At 40.0% G+C, this 23149-nt stretch overlaps 1 long non-coding RNA gene across 2 annotated transcripts in view; it reads left to right on the forward strand.

Annotated features, from left to right (window-relative positions):
* Nucleotides 1-23149, forward strand: part of LOC140736876 (uncharacterized) — a 106634-nt gene that overhangs the window by 28064 nt on the left and 55421 nt on the right. For both annotated transcript variants that reach the window (XR_012101016.1, XR_012101017.1), the window contains exon 2: nucleotides 9283-9393. This is a non-coding gene — a long non-coding RNA (uncharacterized lncRNA). The remainder of the gene's footprint in view (nucleotides 1-9282; nucleotides 9394-23149) is intronic.

Here is a 23149-nt window from a genome sequence, read left to right on the forward strand (position 1 = left end):
ACTGAAGAGGCGTTTCACGTCCGCTCGCATCCTGGTCCAATCAGACCCCTCCTGTCAATTCATTGTGGAGGTCAACACCTCCGACTCCGGGGTGGAGGCAGTCCTGTCCCAAAATTCTGGACCTGATGAGAAACTTCATCCCTGTGCCTTCGTTTCTCGCCAGCCATCTCCTGCTGAATGAAATTACGATGTGGGGAACCGGGAGCTACTGGCATTGGAAGAATGGAGGCACTGGCTGGAGGGGGCGGAACACCCGTTTAACGTCTGGACTGATCACAAGAACCTTGCATATATCCAAACTGCCAAACGCCTGGATTCCCGCAAGGCCCGTTGGGCATTTTTTTTTTTGGTTGGTTCAGATTTACACTCCCCTATCGTCTGGCGTCTAAGAACAGGAAACCTGACGCACTCTCCCATCAATACAATTCCGAGGAAGACCTTTCCAGCCCGGAGACCATCTTTCCGCCATCCTGTGTAGTGGCTGCCCTCACCTGGGAAATCGAGGCCATAGTAAAAGAGGCCCAACGGGCTGAAGCTGACCCTGGTAACAGACCCGCCAATTGCCCTTTTGTGCCCGATTCCATTCAATCTCAGGTTCTCCAGTGGGGGCACACGTCTTGTTTTGCCTTCCATCCCAGGAGTGATCGGACACTGTCCCTTTTGAAAAGATACTTTTAGTGGCCTTCCATGGATGCTGATACCCGTTCCTTTGCATGTTCCGTCTGTATCTATGGAAAAGTCTCCCACCTGCTGGATTACTTCATCCCCTACCTGTCCCTAGTCATCCTTAGTCTCACATAGCACTAGATTTTGTCATGGGATTACTCCTTTCACATGGGAACACCGCCGTACTCACTGTGGTGGACCGTTTCTCCAAGATTGTGCACTTTGTAGCCCTTCCTAAACTCCCTTCTACTCAGTAGACCACAGGCCTTCTCATCCACCACATCTTCCGCCTCCACAGAATTCCTTCGGACATTATCTCCGACCGGGGCCCCCAATTCATTTCGCAAGTCTGGAGATCCTTTTGTCGAGCCCTGGGTGCCTCAGTTAGCCTGTCGTCCGGCTTTCATCCACAGACGAACGGGCAAACGGAACAGGTCAACCAGGATTTGGAGGCGGTGCTATGTTGCATAACAGCCAACAAATTGTCTGCCTGGAGCAACCACCTCGCGTGGGTAGAGTACGCCCACAACTCTCTGGTCAGCACCGCTACCAGAAGATCTCCTTTCGAATGCTCTCTTGGTTACCAACCCCTGCCGTTTCCCACTCAGGAAAAGGATATTCCGGTGCCTTCTGTTCAGGCCCATATCCAGCATTGCTGTAAGGTCAGGGAAGACACACGCTCCGCTAAGCCGACTGCAGCTGGAGGAGTGACGATCGCCAACGGACTCCTGCACCTGAGTATTGACCTGGGCAGAAGGTGTGGCTCTCATCTAAAGACATTCTTCTCAAGAATGAGCCCAAGAAGCTCGCCCCTCGCTTCCTGGGCCCGTTCGAGATTGAGGTTATTATCAACCCCATGGTGGTTCGACTCAAACTGTCTAAATCTATGCACGGCCATCCTACTTTCCACGTTTCCCAATTAAAACGGGTTTCTGTCAGCCCCTTGTGCCTTCCGACTGAACCCCTTCCATCCGCTTGGATCATCGACGACCACCCAGCGTACACTGTCCGGTGGTTACTGGATGTGCGCTGTCAGGGCAGGGGCCTCCAGGACCTGGTCGACTGGGAAGGATATGGCCCACAGGAACATTCCTGGATTCCCTGCTCCTTCATCCCGCACCCTTCCCTCATCCGTGACTTCCATCGAGACCATCCAGACAATCCTGGGGGATCGCCAGGAGACTCCCATTTGTGGGGGGGGGGGGAAATATTGTCATGGTCCAGTCTGGCTGTCCCCCATCTCACTCCTATCTCGATTATGCCTTAATTCCAGTTGTTAGATTCCCAATTGCTGCTAGTTCACTTAATTACAGCACACCTGGTTTCCATCAGAGACTGCAGGATAAGAACCCTGGCGTCACAACTACTGGTCGCCAGTTCGCTGGTCTATTCCCGTGTGATAACTTCATTTCCCAACTGCTTAGAACCGTTAGTTCTTAGTTCAGCACCAGTTTCAAGTTATTCCATGAAAACGCCGTCTACGTGTCAAGACTGTATATCAGAGCTCCGTGTCAAGATTCCTCCTGGTTATCTGTTCCACGTTCGTGACTGTGCAAGCACCTCTCACCCCTGTCTCCGTGTCCGTGTCCTGCACTTGGGTTCGCCCCCAGTCGCTCCATGTAATAGAATAATAGACTGGAGAATAATTCAACCATGTCAAACCTCACAAAACATTTACAGAACCAGCGTTTTTGCTACTTCTATTACATAGAACATCCTCAATCCAGCTTTGAATTAATTCAACATGTGATGGTTTTGGGTTTGCTGACCATGAAGTTCTACAATCAAACAAAGGCCGTAAGCCCTTTCAGATATAAATAGCCACGAGTTCTCTCAGTACAGGGAGATTATATTATAACTACCCTATCTTGAAAGACTAATTTACTTCTCTGTTTATTCTCCATGGTGAATTTAGCTGCCAATATCCACTATTTGGGCAGTGGGTCCCTCCTCCTTACCAAGAAACGTTACTTCCAGCTAACAATGTAGTTTAAACACCATTCTTTATTTTCTGTGATACACATTTAAATCCAAACAACAGTCTTAGAATACAGTTAAAACTCACAGAGAATTTCTATCTTATAAAACATTTCCAAATTACAAACCATTTCTAGAACACAAAGGATTTCGAAAACACAATTCTTATAAACTAAAAAGACATACTGATAATCCAGATAAATGAATCATCCGCAGAAACCAAAGCCAAAGGAATGGATTCTAGTCACCCCATCTTCCTATCATTCTTCTTGATGTTCTTCAGCCACTCCTAATAAGCCTGTATGGCTCTACATGTATACCCTTTTTCTACCACTTGGGTGACCTCACACATATATGATATATATTCCTCAGACACCCTTTGAACACAAATGGTCTAAAAGTATTTTGGAGACATAGATCTCAGCTTATTGTTCAATGAATACTGTAAAGCTAACTTCCTTTAGTACATAAACCTTCCAACTATAAGTAAGTCAGGTATTTGATATGCTAAATTATATTATCCATCTGGTTCTGCAAGCTTCCTTGAACTAAGCAACTTAAAGTCAGCTTGTCTGTCTGAAACAAGCCAAATTAAACAACCAATATTCTTACACTGCATCTTGAGCAGCAATAAACCAGGTATAGTGAGCTAAATTTTACTTCTTACAGGCAGTGTGTGTACTATCTACAGAGCTTGTTTACAAAGCTGTTCTATAAACAGTACTTGGTTTAACTTCAAGTTGATTATTGCTTGCTATACATTTTAAGAACTAAAGACTGAGTTTCATTTATGATCAGAAGTCAAACAACTATAACTTGGAGTTTACTTATAATTGTAAGTGATTTAACAAATGGTAGCTGCTATGTTCAGAAAGCAAGGTTAACTAACAACCAAGATGCCTGCTGGTCAGGAGTGACTATCCATCATAAACAACAAAGGGAAATTTCATCCAAACTCAGTTGCCAAATGTCAACTTCCAGGGACCTTAACTAGCTTCAAAGAAAATTATTGCACCAAAGAAAGCCACTGGGCCGTCTGCCCCATTGACTCAAATCCCTAAAGACTCAAATTCTCTACTGTCAGTTTTGTCTAGAATCTAATTAATTTCATTGAGGTAATCTCTCTTTAATTGAAACTTTAATGAATGTTGCAAAAACTTCCCAAATTTCTTTTTTATAGATCAATTCCCCCCCTCCCCTTCCCCCAGAATCACTCTTGTGAATCTCCACTGTAATAATTCTAAAGTAAGCATTATCCTTTCTTTAGTACGGAAACACATACATAGCCTTATTAAACTACTGAATGATTTCATCTGAACATCTTGTACATCCAAACATCCTTCCAATAAAGACCAACATATCATTTATCCTCCCACCATCCCCGTTATACTGTCATAGAATCACTCCCCACAGAAACTGGCCCTTTGGCCCAACTGGTCCATGTTGACCAAGATCCCCATCTGATTGAGCTACATATTTGCCTGCATTTGACCCATATCTCTTTGAACCATTCCTATTTATGTACCTGTTCAGGTACCTTTTAATTGCTGCTTTATCTTAATTCATCATTTCTTTAAACACACAAAGGACAAAGTAAAGAGCAACATTTATCTGCTTCTACCAGTTTTAGAATTTTTTTAAGCTTCCACAGTTCATCTAATTTCATCTGCTATAACTTTCATTTTCAAATCCATTATATAATGTGGAAATGTTTCTAATTAATTTTATTCCATTTTATTGTCTTTGAAATTATCCCCATTGAAAATATTCAGATTGGCAACAAAATCTCCTCCACATTTTCCATCAGCGCAGGTTTACAAGCCTATGTGGTTAGGCCCCTACCCTACTCACTTTAACCTTATGACTGTCAGGACAAGCACAGCTCCCATGCCATATTTAAGTTTGCTGACAACACCAATGTCGTTGGCTGAATCGAAGGTGGTGATGAATCACCGTATAGGAGGGAGATTGAATATCTGGACTGAGTGGTGCCACAACAACAACCTCTCACTCAATGTCAGCAAGACAGAAGAGCTTGATTATTTACTTCATGAGGAGGAAACTGGAGGTCTATGAGCCAGAGGTGGAGGGTGTCAGCAACTTTAAATTCCTCAGTGTTAAAAGCGTCAAAAGATCTGTCCTGGGTCCAGCACGCAAGTGCCATTACGAAGAAAGCACGGCAGGGTTTCTACATCCTTAGAAGTTTCTGAAAATTTGGCATGTCATCTAAAATTTTGGCAAAATTCTATAGATGTGTAGTGGAAAGTTTATTGACTGGTTGCATCATGGCCTGGTATGGAAACGCCAATGCCCTTGAATAGGAAAGACCAGAAAAAGTAGTGGATATAGTCCAGTCCATCATGGGTAAAGCACTCTCCACCATTAACCACATCTAAACAGAGCATTGTCACAGGAAAGCAGCAGGGACCCCCACTGTCCAGGCCATGCTCTCTTCTCACTGATGCCATCAGGAAGAAGGTACAGGATCTCAAGACCCAAACCACCAGGTTCAGGAACAGTTATTACCCCTCAACCATCAGGTTCTTGAACCAGTGGGGATAACTTCACTTGCACCATCACTGAACAGTGCCCACAACCTATGGACTCACTTTAAAGGACTCTTCATCTCATGTTCTTGATACTTATTGCTTATGTATTTATTACTATTTACTTTTTTTTCTATTTGCATTTGCAGTTTGTTTTTTGCACATTGTTTGTTTGTCCTTTTGGGTGGGGTCTTTCAATGATTCTATTGTGTTTCTTGGACTTACTGTGCATACCCACAAGAAAATAAATTTCATGGTTGTATATGGTGACATATATGTACTGTCATGATAAATTTCCTTTGAACTTTAAACTTTGATCACAGTGTTTAGTTAAAAGTGAAACAAGAATATTTTTGAAGTAGGTATTTGACTGTATAATTCGACTGAAACTAATTTGTCATGAAACAGGGTGAGGAAAGTTAAGTGAAGGAAAGCAAGATATCTTGCAGAGATATTTTTCAAAGTTCAAAGCAAGTTTATTATCAAAGTACATACATAGACTAGGATAGATAAAGGAGAATTGGCTGATGTTATGTAGGGTAGACAGAGGAGAAACAGTTGAACTTGGATTTTCAGATGCCATTTGACAAGGTGCCAACAGGAAGATTCTAGCATGGATAAAGCAATGGCTGATTGGCATAAGGCAAAGAGAGGGAATAATGGGAGACTTTTCTGGTTGGCTGCCAGTGACTAGTGGTGTCCCACAGGGGTCTATGTTGGGATTGATTCAGATGATGGACTTGATGGCTTTGTTGCAAAGTTTGCAGATGGTGGAGCTAGCTGGAGGGGCAGGTAGTTTTCAGGAAATAGGGAGTCTACAGAAGGACTTAGACAGATTAGGAGAATGGGTAAAGAAGTGGCAGATGGAATACAGTGTCGGGAAGAGTATGGTCATGCACATTGGCAGAAGAAATAAAAGGGTAGACTATTTTCTACATGGAGAGAAGAATAAGAAAATACAGACACAAAGGGATTTGGGTGTCCTGGTGCAGGATTCCTTAAAGGTTAATTTGCAGGTTGAGTTGGTGGTGAGGAAGGCAAAAGCAGTATTAGCATTCATTTCAAGAGGACTAGAATATAAAAGCAAGGAAGTAATGTTGAGATTTTATAAAGCACTGGTGAGAACTCACTTGTATGCAGTACCTTAGAAAGGATGTGCTGAAACTGGAGAGGGTTCAAAGGAGGTTTATGAAAATGTTTCCAGGATTGCATGACTCGTCATATGAGGAGCGTTTGATGGCTGTGGATCTATATTCACTGGAATTTGGAAGAATGAGGGGTGACCTAATTGAAACCCATCGAATGGTGAAAGGCCTTTATAGAGTGGATGTGGAAAGGATGTTTCCTGTGGTGGAAGTGTCTAAGGCCAGAATACACAGCCTCAAAATAGAGGTACGTCCTTTTAGAATAGGACATAGAACATAGAAATCTACAGCAAAATACAGGCCCTTTGGCCCAAAATGTGTGCTGACTATGTAACCTACTTGAGATTGCCTAGAATTACCCTACCACATAGCCCTCTGTTTTCTAAGCTCCATGTACCTATCTAAGAATCTCTAAAAGAGCCTCCACCACCAGTGCTGGCAGTGCATTCCACACACCCACTGTGTGAAAAACTTACCTCTGACAACTCCCCTGTACCTACTTCCAAGCATCTTAAAACTATGCCCCCCATGCTAGCCATTTCAGCCCTGGGAAAAAGCCTCTGACTATCCACACAATCAATGCATCTCATCATCTTATACACCTTTATCAGGTCACCTCTCATCCTCCGTTGCTCCAAGGAGAAAAAGCCAAGTTCACTCAACCTATTCTCATAAGGCATGCTCCCCAATCCAGTCAACATCCTTGTAAATCCCCTCTGCACCCTTTCTGCGGCTTCCACATCCTTCCTGGGTGAGGTGACCAGAACTGAGCACAGTACTCCAAGTGAGGTCTGATCAAGGTGTAACAGGTATAGCTGTATCATTACCTCATGGCTCTTGAACTCAATCCCACGGTTGGTGGATGCCAACACGGTTGATGAATGGTGATGAGGAGCTATTTCTTTAGCCAGAGAGTGGTGAATCTGTGGAATTCATTGCTACAGGCAGCTGTGGAAGCCAAGTCTTTACATATATTTAAGACAAAGGTTGATAAATTTTTGATTGGTCAGGGCATGAAGGGAGAGCAGGAGACTGGGGCAGAAAGGAAAAATGGATCAGCCATGATGAAATGATGGAGCAGAGTTGATGGGCCAAATGGCCTAATTCTGTTCCTATATCTTATGGTTTTTACGGTCTATGTCACCAAATGATAACTTAGATTAATTTTCTTTAATATTCATAGTAGAACAACGAAGTACAATAGAATCAAGGAAAAACTACACACAAAGACTGACAAATTGTGCAAATACAAAAAGAAGCAAGTAATAATAAATAAATAATACTGAAAAGATGAGTTGGAGAGTCCTTTAAAGCGAGTCCATAGGTTGAGTTCAGTGACTAGTACGCTGGTTCGTAAGCCTGATGGTTAAGGGGTAATAACTGTTCGTGAACTTGGTTGTGTGGGACCTAAGGCTTCTGTACCTCTTTGGCCAATAGCTGCACAAGAAGAGTGCATGGTCTGGATGGTAGGGGTCCTTGATAATGGCTTTTGCAACTTTTCTGGAGGGATGCAGATGAAGATGAGGGAGTGATGATTATCATTGCCTAAAGTACATCACTAAAGACTAATGTTACATTGTAAATCAAAGAACTGTGGCTGCTGGAAATCTGACATAAGACAGAAAGTACTAACCATATAACAATTACAGCATGGAAACAGGCCATCTCAGCCCTTCTAGTCTGTGCCAAATGCTTACTCTCACCTAGTCCCACCAACCTGCACTCAGCCCATAACCCTCCATTCCTTTCCTGTCCATATACCTATCCAATTTTTTTTTTAAATGACAATATCGAACCTGCCTCTACCACTTCTACCGGAAGTTTGTTCCAGACAGCTACCACTCTCTGAGTAAAGAAGTTCCCCCTTGTGTTACCCCTAAACTTTTGCCCCTTAACTCTCAACTCAAGTCCTCTTGTTTGATTCTCCCCTACTCTCAATGGAAAAAGCCTATCCACGTCAACTCTATCTATCCCCCTCATAATTTTAAGTACCTCGATCAAGTCCTCCCTCAACCTTCTACGCTCCAAAGAATAAAGACCTAACTTGTTCAACCTTTTCCTGTAACTTAGGTGCTGAAACCCAGGAAGCATTCTAGTAAGTCTTCTCTGTACTCTGTCTACTGAATCTCCTCTCTACTCCCTTGTACTGAAGATACTCAACAGGTCAGGCATCATATAAATGTTCTCAACTTCAAATGCAATCTGTTTCTCTTTCCACTAATGCGGCCTGACTTGCTGAGTGATTCAGGCACTTTCTATTTTTATTATAAATGGGATTGTGCTGATCTGTATTTATTAATTGATGCAAATAACCGTGAGGTTTGCCCAGCCTTTTGAAGTGCCAGAGTGAAGCTAGCGTTGAAATGAATTTTTATAGCAGCCTGGATTTTTTTGAAATTAAGTGGTTTGAATGTTAGAGTTAAAAGAATAAAAATTTGAGGAATATCAAAAAAAATCTGTCTACACAGGTCATTAAAAGATAGGCATTTGTCTGTTTAGTGCCAGCAGTTTTAAGCATGAATGACAGATTTGGCCGCCCACGCTGGGTGGGGTCCCTCCCTCTGACTCATAGGCATTATCATCGATAAGAACTCTAGACACATGCACACAGCAGGTGAAAGTTACAAAGCCTTGTATACTGTACTTCACAGATCAGTAACCCAGTTCAAGAGCAAGGTGGGAATTTGCAGACTTCTTGTGACTCCGTCTCAGAGAAAGTATTTATTGTTAGCAATCAGTTCCCTGCTTCCACCTTCCCTCTCATTTCTTATCCTCTGATTAATCCACGTCAGGGTGGAGTTCTGACTTTCTTTCTAAAAAAAAAACCATGAATGATCTGAGAAGGTTTATTCTTTCTAGCCACTAACCATGCCCCTGCCCTAAAAGGGAGGAGGGAGGAGTTTTGGGAGGCTGCCCTTTTTAAAACAGTCATTTTTTTTTCCTTTCAGAAGTTGAAAGCAGAGTTGACCACCAGATGGGATGTTGTAGCTATGAAGTAATGATGTCGAAATATGTTCCTGTTGAACTCGAGTCGTCTGGAGGGGAAGACCAGCTTGATTGTGAGTAACAGTTTAAAACTCTTACAAACTCTTCCACCGTGTATATCCGTTTAGTTTAATGTACCTTGTTTTGAGACACAAAAGTGCTAGGTCAGGATTACTATTACTATCAGCACATTATCTCTGAGGAGCGTTTGTTAAAAGGGTTGCTGCTAGCTGTAATTTTGCCTTTGACTCATGTTAAAAGGACGTGGGTGTCTGTACAAATAAAGCTGAGCTCACTGCTACATTAAAAAAAATTCTGACATATCAATTGATTGAAAATCCCTTATCACAACGTATTTATTGAATAGTCCATTCTTGCATGTCAGAGGACTGAGTTCTGAAAACAGCAGAACATTTGAAACAAATGAGACGTGTATGCGTCCGATGGTGGCCTTGATATATGTAAAGAAACTACCTTTGTCTCTTCAAATATGGCTGAAGCGAACGTCAGAGTTTTTCTCAGGGAAATTTGTCTGAATATATATTTTACCTGAAACAGGGTTTTCTCCTTATTAGTGTTATTCTTAACTCTTTCCATGCCCTGTCCTAGTTATATAGATGTGCTTAGTACACGGTCAGTATCTCAAACTATTAGTCTATGACTTTTACCCGCTGAATCATGCTTTTGACTATTGAACAAATATTAACGTATTTCATTGTAAGATTTAATCCTTCTTAAAAAATGATCAATTACAATGACATAAACTACTGTCTTTTGTCTGGATAATTTTATGCATTGAAAGCTAAATTTTGGTGAGACTCATTGAAATTGGATAAATTTCTCGTTATGGTTACCGTATAAACCTGACGCCGTTCATTATACTGGCTCTAGTTTAATAGATCAAAATTCCTCTGCTTGGTTTAACCCCTTGTAAATCATATTTACCTGTGTCCGTTGATGGTATTCAATAAAGTTCTTCTGACCGCTGTGATATTTTTTGAGATTCTGCCATTTGTATTTAGGATACTGAATTAATATAATTCTATGGTGGAGCAAAGATAATAGGAAAACTTCATAATCCCGTCAATTTTGTTTTCCTGAAGAAATTATTATCGATGTTGGAAATCAGAGCACAATGAAACCAATTCCATCTCTTTACTTTTATAAGATTTCTGATTGAATTACTCAAATTTGCTCTTTGTCAGCTATGATTTTGATCCTTTTGCTATAATATACAGTCTCATCTCATTGTTATAAATTTAAGAATTTGGCAAAAGAGGCAGTCAGCTCCCAGAGAAAGAGCAGTTTTGATGCCATCTCAGTTATAATGGAGTTTCAGCGAAGACCAAGGAAACAGGATGTTATAAAGGATGGTTTGTAACAAGGTTTTCGCTGTAAGTTGATTACATCCATTTTAACTGCTCCTAATGTATGAAGAAAAGGAGAGGAGGAGGAGAGAGAGAGAAAGAACAAGAGAGACGGGAGGACAGACAGTATGCAGAAAGTAGTATCTGTATTATTAAGCACGAGGCAAAAAAGAATTCTGTCATGCAATTAGTCTTAAAGAAAAAAATATGGAAAGTAATAAAACGTACTGAGTTCTAAATGTAGACTCTATATTATCCTTTTCAAAGAGCTTCCTGTTTGCCAAAGCCTGTAGCCCTCTTTCCATAACTCTAAATAAAGTTTCATTATACCCACCACATTCTTTCATGATTCATGCTCAGGATGTAAAGATTCAAAGATATAAATTCACATGTCAATTACCATAATATATTTTAGCTCCAATTTATTTTTCCTTTCTCCGTCACCCTCTTCCATCTTTGCAGATCTTCCCACCTCACCAGCTCCATTTGCCATATCACTGCTAAATGTTGATGGAAAATAATTGACACTAACTTGTGACTAGTTCAGAAATTAAATCTGAAACTTACATCTATACTTCACTGAAAATAGTTGCACTTTGATGTCCCTGATAGAATAAATTTAATATCATCTGATGTGCCTGTATCAGGGCAAAGGGACTTTACTGCAGTGACCCATCAAGAAGAAATTCTTATCTGGATTTTTTAATATATGTTTGTCACGAGTCTTTGCTTCTTGCAGACTTGTTTATATTTGGAGTGACAGGTTTACGTGAGAGAAGAGCTATGCTCGCTCTACTGACCTCCTGAAAGGTACAGACCCGGATGTTAATTAAGCTGTTCAGTCATTCTTCTATTGAAAAATGAAATGGCATCCTTATGGTATTCCAAATATATAGTTAGTCACGGGCAAAGCTTAGCAATGTCATTAGAATGAAACGTACTATGGAAAGGTCTGTTTGGGTGGAAACATTTATGGAAAATGTAATGTCTGCCTAGGATGTCGCATTCACTCACAGCTTTATAAATATAGGGAAGTTTAGAATGGAGTATGAGTTTTCTTGACTTAAGCGAAAAATATGGAGACAAATATTGCGACCACAAAAAAGACAGTATGGAGCATCCATTAATTTTGTATTTAAAAAGATAACTTTACATGGGCCTATTTCAGACTAAGAGCCAATATATCCTATTCTCCCTTCAGAACTCATTACTAACACCCACTTGAGTCGATAGCCCAGTCCTTCATTGACATAATTTCATTTGTTGTCAATAATTTATTCTGATTTTGTGCAATGTTTTATTCCTCGATATGGAGAATTTAAAAGAAGCCCCACCTTGCTGCTTCTGCAAACTTTATTTATACGCTTTGCAAAGTCAAGTATACTTTTGTTTCCTGAAGAACTTTTTCTTTCCCATTTTATGGGTGAAAAACTATCACTCAAAAGGACTCCAAACTTCCAAATCCACTGCCCGTCAAAAGAATTGCTCTGCTACATTGCTTTTTCACGATAATCAACCTAATAAACCCATTGCCCTTCCCAAGTAAACATATGAATCACATTTAAGTGTCCGAGGCGGCCATTGACTATTTAAAAAAATATATCTGCACGGAAACCGGAAAGCCTTTTATTTTGCCGATCACTCAAATGAAATATTTTGCAGTAGAACAGAGAAAACCAGAGAGTACATCTTGGCTGATAGTATTTAGTTTCACCGCAAAACCTTTGCATGTTGTTTGCCTTTGGTGAAGAAGTGTTTCTGCAACATGTGACGGAGGCAATCCCAGAATTTTTTTTTCCCCCATTTCCTTTGCACGACTGCTGTGAGCATGTGCTCCATCTTGTTTCAGTGGTTTTATGGATCAGCGTAAAGAGGCTAACCAGCAACAGGCTGTTGAAATATGGCATTCGTGTGCTAATGTACGACAGCACGGGCAACCAAGTAAGAGGTTTTTGCACCACAGTTCTCTATAACGTCCATTTCAAATTCAGCCTTGTCCACACACGAGATGGCGAAACTTCACTAGCCGCAAGCTCCTCCCTGTAGCTGTCCCATGGACACAGGAATGGGCTTCTTTGCTGACCTTCAAACTGCCAAGGGTGTGTGACAAGAATAGAAGGGGTGTACGGTAGAGAAAGCACCTCACACAAATAAATCTGTTGTAAAAGAGACACAATGTTTCAACCTTGTGTTATTTCTTATTTATTTACAAGTTGATAGAACCAATTAACCATACACTCAGTTTGAATGAGCGTGTACGGATCACTGGTTGGTGGTTCTAAATGTGTATAATTGACCCTAACTGAGTGAAAAGATCACAGCAAAAAGAAAAATGCCGCTGTAATTGTTCCAGCAAAGGAAGCAGACACCCATATCCCACGAGGCTGTAAAATGGCTCCTGCAGAGGAGAAATTAGGGGAGGCAGAATTTAAATAAAGCGCTACAGGGCTGTGACATTTTCAATGTCCGTGTTCCATCCGCAGCAAGTTTAAAATTTCCATGCGGCCAAGATTTCAGAGGCCATGCAATCATTAGGGAGGCTGTAGTCATAAGAATAATCAGTCCTGAATCCTCACTCTTTGCAATACCTTTCATTTTATTGTATAAAACTAATTGCTTCCAAAATGGTGACAGGAAGTGGAATTTTACTCCACGTCAGTTCTGCCTTGGATTATTGATACGAGCCCTTGGAAATCTGATCTGAGTAATTATCTGGCACGCACATGTCCCTACATCATCACGAGGGTGAAACCTCCCATTATACACATTATTTTTTGTGGAACATTTTTGTATCTCTTTTCCATATGTACTATGTGTAGCTCAAATCTGGAAGCTGTTAAAAAATCCCAGCTAATGTGTACTATCCTCTGCAAGTCACACATCTAGTGGTGGTCTGCACTCCTCGCTTCCCGCACCCACTTAATCTGCACCCATTTACTGTATTCTGCAACTAATCTGTTCTCTTCCTCACATGTGATCTGTACTCACTTCTACCCGCACATGGACTTAATTCTGACTGTGTGTTAGCGTGAAGTAAGTGATAGTGAAATGGCAACTACATCTCTGGAAAGCTTCAATCTATTAAACATTTCAACCTTTTGAAAAAAAATACTGAAATCCAATCTATTTTAAAATGAAAGACATAAGAAAATCTGACTATTTGTTGTTGAGTGGATGAAAAGTTGAGACTTAACCATAGTTTTATTCAGGGAAAGTCAACAGCCTTTACTTGGCTTCAAGGTCAAGGTGATATTACAACCGACTCTAGTGTAAAAGTCATTCACAACAAGGGTTGTTCTCCGAGAGCTGGCAGCAGAAAAGACTTTGTTTCAACATTCCCGTCAAGAGCAACATAAATAGTCATTCCTTTAATGAGTTATGATTAATACTCGCAGCAATATAAGAATAAATCTTTGGTTTAACTTGTGAAGAAATACATCTTTCATTTGATATATAGCTCATTTCAGAATATCATGTTGCAAGAACCCCATATGTAAGCATGTAGCAAACTTTATGACTTTTTGGGAATGCAGATGCAAATTTTTAACTGGTGGCGGGAAACTGGTGGGAGTGGGTGACAATCTCATGCAGGAATGTGAGTTGGAGGCCCACTAGGTTTTAGCAACTGTGCTTCACTTGAATGGTCATTTGTTTGGCTGTTTCCAGTGCTCTGACCAGAAACCCCACATTACACGCCCCTGGATTCTAACCAGAAACCCTCTTAGGCAATCTCTCGCGTGCCATCTCCCCAAACGACATTTCCAACTTACAAACTTCGACATAATCATAAGATGGTGTTTCATCACTGTTCATATAAGCAAAAAATGCAGCCACATTTAGGAAACTCGATAATTCAGCGCTTGTACAATGAGTCCATTGCTACAGTAAACAGAACTCTGAAACTGTAATCATACAAAATTGTTATAATTGACTGATCAATCATATAATGCAATATGAGGAAGCTATAAGGGGTTGACACTCTTTCTGAAGAAACTCCATGTGATTTAAACTGAACTGCAGACAATCATCAATAAAAGTGTCAATAAAATAAGTTTTAAAATTAAAATTGCAGGAATTTATATTTATGAGTTCCATTTGCAGTACTTGAGAATCTGACAGTTGTAAAATCTTTTTTATATGATTACCCCTGTATTATATTCAACAAATGCCTTTTTTAAAATGAATATTGAAATGGATACCAGGCTAAATTTGATGCAATTTGATACATAGTATCCAAGTTTCAAGCCAGCTATGCAAACTCACAGATACAAGTGCTTTAAACAGCAATATTAGTGATATACTTACCATGAAAGTTAAAGCATCTTCAAAGAATTATTCACCATTGTCTTTTTATTGATTTTCCACTATTGCGACCTGAGTAATTATCACATTTGCAAGTTCTTTCTACGTTATCATAATTGTTCTGTCACTGCAGATACCAATACTTTCCAAATGCAGTTTGCTATTTCTATCAGTTTTCTTCATAGCTGCATTTAAGCTGAAAAATTTTCACCTTCAAACACATTTTTGCAACTGCCCTGCATGCTAATGCTTTGTGGAGAATTTATGAATTGGACAATATATCCAGAGACTGCACAACAAGAAAAAGAATGTATTATGATGGCATTGGTGGGGAACTCGTCAGATGCAGGACTAAAGACACAAGATGACCAAGAGACATAACACATGGCAGATGCTGGAATTGAGAATAAAACCAGACTCCCGAAGGAACTCAGCAGGTTGAGAAGCATCAGTGCGGGGACTGGAACTGCCGACAATTCAGGACAAGACCCTGTGTCAGGACTGAAAGTGGAGGGAGAAGAGAATGGTATAAGGAAGAGAGGGGTGAGAGGTTGGTTATTGCTGAACTGAGGAGGGGTGATGATGCACCATCAATAACTCACGCTGAGACTTAGGAAGTGAGATATCGGCTTTATTGACTGGAAGAATAAACAGCACTACATCCTGGGGAAAATGAGGGAGAGCAGCAGCCCACAGTCGCCTTTATACAGGGGTCTGTGGGAGGAGCCACAGGAGCAGTCAGCAGGGTCTGTGGGAGGAGCCACAGGAGCAGTCAGACAGGTATATCTAGTTCACCACAGGTGAGAGATGATGGGCAGAATGAATTAGGTAGCAAAGGGTGAGGGATAGTGCTGAGAGACAGAATCAGGTGGGTGATAGGTAGAAGTAGGCAGAGGTAAAAAGAGACAGATGGAGTCAAATTTGGAAGGTGCAGATACATCCCAAAGATGGAGAAACATTCTAAAGGGAGGATGAAGCAACCCTAGCTGACAACAGGTCAAAGACAGCACAAAAGCAAAAGTGGGGCACATAATATAGCAAAGTGTATTGGAAGTTAAAGGATTGGAATGCTTTTAAAATTCAACAGAAGGCAACTACAAAGCCATAAGGAGAGAAAAGATAAGATATGAAGGAAAGCAAGTCGATATTATAAATGAGGACACCAAAAGTTTTTTCAGTTACAGTACATAAAGAGTAAAAGAAAGGTGAGAGTGGATATCAGTCTGCTGGAAAATGACATGGAAACGTAATAATAGGGGACAAAGAAATGGCGGATAAATTTAATAAGTAGTTTTCATCGATCTTAACTGTGGAAGACACTAGCAGTATACCAATAATTTGAATGTGTCAGCGGACATAAGTGAGTGTAGTTGCTATTCATAAGGAAAAGGTACTTGGGAAGCTGAAGGATCAGATAAGTCACTTGGACCAGATGGACTATGCCCCAGGGTTCTGAAAGATGGCTGAACAAATTGTAGAGGCATTGATCTTTTAAGAATCTTTAGATTCTGGAATGGTTCCAGAGGACTGGAAAATTCCAAATGTCGCTCCACTCTTTAAGAAGGGAGGGAGGTAGAAGAGAAGAAATTGTATGTTAGTTAGCCTGACTTCAGTGGCTGGGAAGCTGTTGGAGTCCATTATTTAAGGATGAAGTTTTAGGGTTCTTGAGGGGCACATGATGAAATAGGGTAGTCCTGATGGTTTCCTTAAGGGGAAATAATGCCTGGCAAATTTGTTGGAAGTCTTTGAGGAATTAACAAGCAGGATACACAAAGGACAATCAGTAGATGTTGTTTACTTGGACTTTCGGAGGATCTTTGACAAGATACGGCACATGAGGCAGCTCTGCAAGATTGGAGTCCATAGTGTTACAGGAAAGATTCCGGCATGGGAAGAAAATTGGCTAACTGGCAGGAGGCAAAGAGTGGGAATAAAGGGTCTTTTATGGTTTGACGACTGCTGTTCCACGGGGAGACGCTGTTGGGACTGCTTCTTTTCACAATATATCTCAATGATTTGGATGACAGAAGTAATGGCTTTGTGGCCAAGTTTGTAGATGATACAAAGGTAAGTGGAAGGCCTGTCGAATACTAAAACCGATCGAATATTAAAGCACCTAGATAGAGTAGATGTGGAAATGTTCCTGTGGAAGGGGATCAGAGGGCCTAACAGAGATGAAGAGTAATTTTTTTTGCCAAAGGGAAGGGAATCTTTGGAATTCATTGCCACAGATGTCTTTTCTGGCCAAATCATTGGGTATATTTAAAGCAGAGATTGAAAGTTTCTTGCTTAGTCAGGGCGACAAAGGTTAAGGGGAGAATGAGGTTGAGAGGGAATAATAAATCAGCCATATTGGAATGGCAGAGAAGACTCAATGATCTAATTCTACTCCTGTGTCCTATGGTCTTATGGCCTAAATGAGGGAAGAGAAGAGGAAAGCTGCTGGAGGGTGATAAATGGGAACACAAAGACTACAAGTACATAAGGAAGGTAAAATTAAGAGAGAGGTGAAAGGCAGATGGAAACAGATGGGGGAGGGGATATGGTAGTGAGGTAGTGTTCATGGGTTCAATGTCCATTCAGAAATTGGATGGCAGAGGGCAGGAAGCTGTTCCTGAATTGTTGAGTGTGTGCCTTCAGGCTCCTGTACCTCCTCCCTGATGATTGGGGAAGGATGAGCAAACCAGGGAGCTGTGGAGAGAATAGGTTCTGTAGAAGGTGGAAAGGGGTAGAAAGAGGAAAATGTAGCTAGTGATGGGATCCCATCAGAGTTGGTGGAATAGGTGACTAGAGGCAGGGAAATTGCTCTAAATGTCTGGTGAATATAGGAACTGAAATTATGATCATTTAGAGCCAAATTCAGGAGAAATTTCTTCACCTAGAGCTGAGGAAATCTGTAGAGGTCTCTACTCACAGAAGGCAGGGGAGATCAAGACATTAAATATATACAAGGAAGAGATAAAGGGTAAAGGGATCAAGAGATTTAAGGAGAAGGCCTATGATACTGAAATAGATGATTAGCAGGTCCGAAGGGTTGATTAAACTTGAACTTGAACTTGATTAGCCTACTCCCGCTTCAGTATTCTACATTCCTGTACTTTTATACATTTTGTGGAAAAAAATCAACACCTGAATGGCCTTTCAGTAACAAAGATTATACATTTGTAAAGGAAATTTGAAACCAAATGGCTATTTTATCCTGTCTGATACTGACAGTCTTTGCTTTAATTATGGTGTTGACCATCTGCACAAAGAATATACACCAGATAAATGTTGGTTATAACACACTGGGGGGGGGGGGGAATCTGTGCAAAAAGTGTCTGTAAAACAGCATTTAGAAATGCTATAACTTGAAATATTTTAAGGATATATACGGAGTCTTCTCTATTTGTGTCTCAGTAACTGATCTGGATTCTCACCCATGAAACTTCTGACTGGCAGGTCACTCAATAATTGGCTTACTTTACATTTTGCAATTGAAAAATATTCAAACTTCTTTTCAAGAAAGAGCCAGTGAGATTAATTTGACTATTCGCAACAAGTACGATATAGTTACAGTATTCTTAGAGAATATAAGAAGAAGTGCCCTTTTTAAAATGCATCAACCACTCCAACTTGGCTCATGACAGATGCAATGTACTTGTAGGTGATAACACCATTTATTGAACAGCTGAAAACTCACCCCTGCCTACTAGATTCCATCTTATAGATGCCTTATCCGAGTACATATATATCATGAGACATACTGTACTTTCAGCACAAGTACATCATTTCAAACATGTAAAGAATCTGTAAAGTACGTTGCAAGTGTCAAACATTTAGGAGCCCAGAACGGAAGGGTGATCCTTCCATGTAATTAATTTGATTATGTAAATATGGAAATTACTTTAAGGTGGGAATGTCCTTACACACGAGAATCTTGTTCCTACCAACAGACATTATTGCACCACTGTTAGCTCTTGAAAACATTAATTCATTAAAATAAAACAATATAATTGAAGTCAATTAATTTTTAATTTATATATTGTTTCAAGTAAGCATAAAAATTCATAGTTCTAGCAAGAAAAGTAATTGAATTCTGCTTGGTACAGGCATATAATGGATAAATTTCTATTGCTTTATTCATTTGGAGAGTAAATAAGATCATTTTGCATTGATGCGTGGAGGCAGGATTCAAGCAAAGCAAAAATGAACAGATAAGTAGGTAGATCATCAGAATGTTGCCTGGGCTTTTGTTGAATCAAATGCTAAGCAGTGGTATTAATGAGGAATGCAAGAAATGGGTAGGGACATGCACAATTAGTGAGACATCTGGTTTTAAGACTTTAGCTTTTTCCTTGGATTCAGGTCACAGAATGGGGTGAAGTCTGTTCGAACTGATTATGCACTTTTGGAAGAAAATACTCAGAGATTTCATAACTAATGTCATAGCAAAATAATTTTAGAAGGAATGAGCTTAAGAATAAGATGTTTCTTTTGAATTCCCTATTGTGCTTATTGGTAATTAGTGACTTTTTAATGTTTATAACCACTTGATTTGGTTTCCCCTTTAATTACGTTATTTCAACTATATCATTTCTTCTTTCTCAAATATCTACTCTCAACAATTAATACTCCACAAAACAGTGAACAATAAAGGAAATAGCATCACTATTCAAAGTCACAAGAGCTATGCAAAACCATCAGAAGTAAAGGTTTATAGGATTTTGGAAAATGCATATTAGTAATTTGGTAGTATATTTAACTCCCTGCCCTATTTTGTATTAAGTTAATCCAAGATAAATTTGTACCAAGGTAACATCTACTTGCAGAAGACCAAATATAAGCACAGCTGAAATCAGTCATCTCATCTGGTACATCAAGAACATCACACATAAATAAAAATACAGCAGGTTAGGCGGGATTTGTGGAGAGAGAGGTAAAATCAATATTTCAGGTCAATGACTCTTCATAAAGGTTCTAACAAAAGATCATTAACATAAACCTCAGCTATTTCTTTTTCAACAGATGCTGGTTGATCTGGACTGTATTTCTAGTACCTTCTGCTTCTCTTTCTGACTTCCAACATCCATTTTACTGGAAAATCATATGTCTCCCCTTATCACAGCCTTGGATATTTCAGTCTATGCTTATCCCCAGTGCTTTAAACTGCAAACCAGTTAAGACTTTGAAGACTAATGTGCCTTTACCATTTTAAGCCTGTGCTCTCCAGACTACAATTGCCAAGACTAAAGTTGCTCCCCTGAGGGTTACTTTCTGAATGTGATATTAAACCATAAACAATAGGCACTTACATATTATTTCCTTGGATTGCTGAGGAGTCAAAGGAGATTATTTTGTCGAAGCTAACACTGAGCATGCAGTGGGCTTCTCACTTGCACAGAACTTCCCAATTGTTCAGATTGACTTTCTGCTGGCAGCTCATTACTGAGAAGAACACTAGAAATCTGGTGGCACCTCCCTTCTGCTGAGCTGATTGTTGGAGCTCAACGCAGGGAGGCAAGGGTCAACTAAGGAGCCTGATACTTGTGTAATCTGAAAAGAGATTCAGCTTCTTCCATGTACTTCTGTTCTAATGAAGGGCATAAATGTACAGTTGAAGATCATAGGTTAGTCATGTCTAATATTGCCAATGAGCAAACAATGGCCAATACATTGGTGCCTAAAAATGGCACTAGGATCTCAAGTCAGAAGATGAGAGAATAGGTTGCAGGGGAGTACATGGAGAAATAGGACTGGTCTGAAAGGCTCAGTGGGTAGAATGACCTTTTGCATCATTAGGGAATACAAATATCGTCATTTGCATATGTTAATACAAAAGCTGCCACAAGGAGGTGTTCCCCTGGCTGCGATGGAAGTGATGGAGGAACTGAGCATGAACAGGTGGAAAGGTTAGTGTTGAGGTTTTTCGAGTGTAATCAATACTATCCTATCTGGGAAGCAATAAAAGATTCCCCCAATGATTTATTGATCCTTTCTCCAGACTTCACTTCCAGCAATTATTTGGATGATGAAATTGATGGCTCGGTGGCCAAGTATGCAGATGATACAACGATAGGTGGAGGGTAGGTAGTGTCGAGGAAGCAGAGTCTGTAGAAGGACTTAGATTAGGAGAAAGGATAATGAAGTGGCAGATGGAAAATAGTGCAGGGAAGTGTTTGGTTATACACTTTGGTAGAAGGAAGAAAGGCATAGACTTTTTTCTAAATGGGGAGAAATTAGAGGTGTAAAGGGACTTGAGAGTCCTCATGCAGGATTCCTTAAAGCTTAACTTGCAAACTGAGTCAGTGGTAAGGAAGGCAAAAACAATATTAGTATTCATTTTGAGAGGACTAGAATATAAAAGCAAGGATGTCACGCTGAGGCTTTATAAGGTACTGGTCTGTTTGCACTTGGAGCTTTGTGAGCAGTTTTGGGTCCCTGTCTAAAAAAGGATGCGCTGGCAGTAGAGAGGGTCCAGAGGAGGTTCATGAAATGATTCTGGGAATGAAAAGGTTAATGTCGAAGGAGCATTTTTAATGGGTCTGGGCCTGAACTTGCTGGAGTTTAGAAAAATGAGGGGTATCTCATTGAAATCTATTGTATATTGAAAGACATACAGTATGTAGAGCAGACATGGAGAGAAGGTTTCCGATACTGAGGGAGTCCAGGATCAGAGGACATTCCTTTAGAGCAGAGATAAGGAGGAATTTTTTTAGCCAGAGAGTGGAGGCTCAGTGGAATTCATTGCTACAGAAGGCTGTGGAGGCAAATTCATTAGATATATTTAAAGCGGAGGTTAATATATCCTTGATTAGTAAGGGTGTCAAATGTTACAGGGAGAAGGCTGGAGAATAGAGTTGAGACGGAAAATAAATCAGCCATAATGGAATGATGGAGCAGACTTGTTGAGTCGAATGGCCTAATTCTGGTCCAATGTCTTATAGTCTAAAATTACCTTCTGTAATCTAAAGGTATGGCCAGATGGCCATCTCATTATTCATAGGTTTCATCTGAACTCAGACGGTGTGTTATATATCTGACCTCAGATGTACTAGGATCTCACCTCAGCACACCTCCATCTTGCTGGAGCTTGATAGAACTTGTGCAAAAAGATTATATGCTTTTGGTTACTTCACCTGGAAGTCGTACTGTACAAGTAAATATTGTCAGTTAAAAGACAGTAATATTTGTAGAATATTCATCAATTTATATCTCCTCTTTCCTGCTTTATGAAACTTATAGGGAACAGTAGCAATAATATTGGGAGGCTTGAAAATGAGGAAAGGTGGATCAACTGCCTGCTGTATACCTTCACTGATAATGTTCATGTTGACTTGGGGTTCAGAGTGGGTGGACAACCTAACTTCTTCTTGTCTCATGTTTTACCGATGGCAAATTTTGCTTCCAATGTATGCAGACAATGACAATCATTGAATGGGTAAATGAAAAAAGAGACTCATTAAAACAATCATTAACAAATATTCTAGCATCCATAGATGAAAACGTGTTGTAAAAGCTGAATTTTTCAGTTTCAAAGAGGCATATTTTCTTTCTTTACTTAATTTACTTCCAAAATGAGAAACTTAAACAAAGAAGGAACAGAGGCAGCAGTTAATGTTTTTAAAAAATCAGAATTTATGAGATACGAGAGCAAATCTGTGAAAAAGGTTAACATTGTTTAAAGTAAGATGAAGTTTCGCTGATTAATAATAAAGTTCTTAGACCTTGAAATTAGGAAATCCAGCTACATATATAATTTTAAATTGTACCTTATTTGCTTGAAAATGCTCTCTACATAATAGCAGAAGTACAACCAAAACTAACAAAATAAATGGATTAGTATTTCTGTTAGAAAAATGGAAAGAGGAATTTCAGTCAAATACATTTTTTTAAAAACATATATTAATGTCCAAATGTGCACCTCCCAAGTTTGGTAGGTCTCACTCTCTTACCACTATCTTTCCTTTCCTTTGCTGTTCCCAAGGGCATCTGCCATTTCTTACTCAGTCCTTCATATTGCCAGTTTTAAGCTTAATTTTTCATTAACTTTTGACGAGGAGCTGGTTTATGCTGGGTTCAAAGGCACTTTTAGAGGAGATTTGAGTTAAAGTTACCATATGATTAGATGGCTGATAAAGAATGAATGTCACCTGTGGGCTTCTTATAAAAGAAATTTTCT

The sequence above is a fragment of the Hemitrygon akajei genome, chromosome 12, assembly GCF_048418815.1.
Source record: "Hemitrygon akajei chromosome 12, sHemAka1.3, whole genome shotgun sequence".
In the NCBI taxonomy this organism is placed as follows: Eukaryota; Metazoa; Chordata; class Chondrichthyes; order Myliobatiformes; family Dasyatidae; genus Hemitrygon; species Hemitrygon akajei.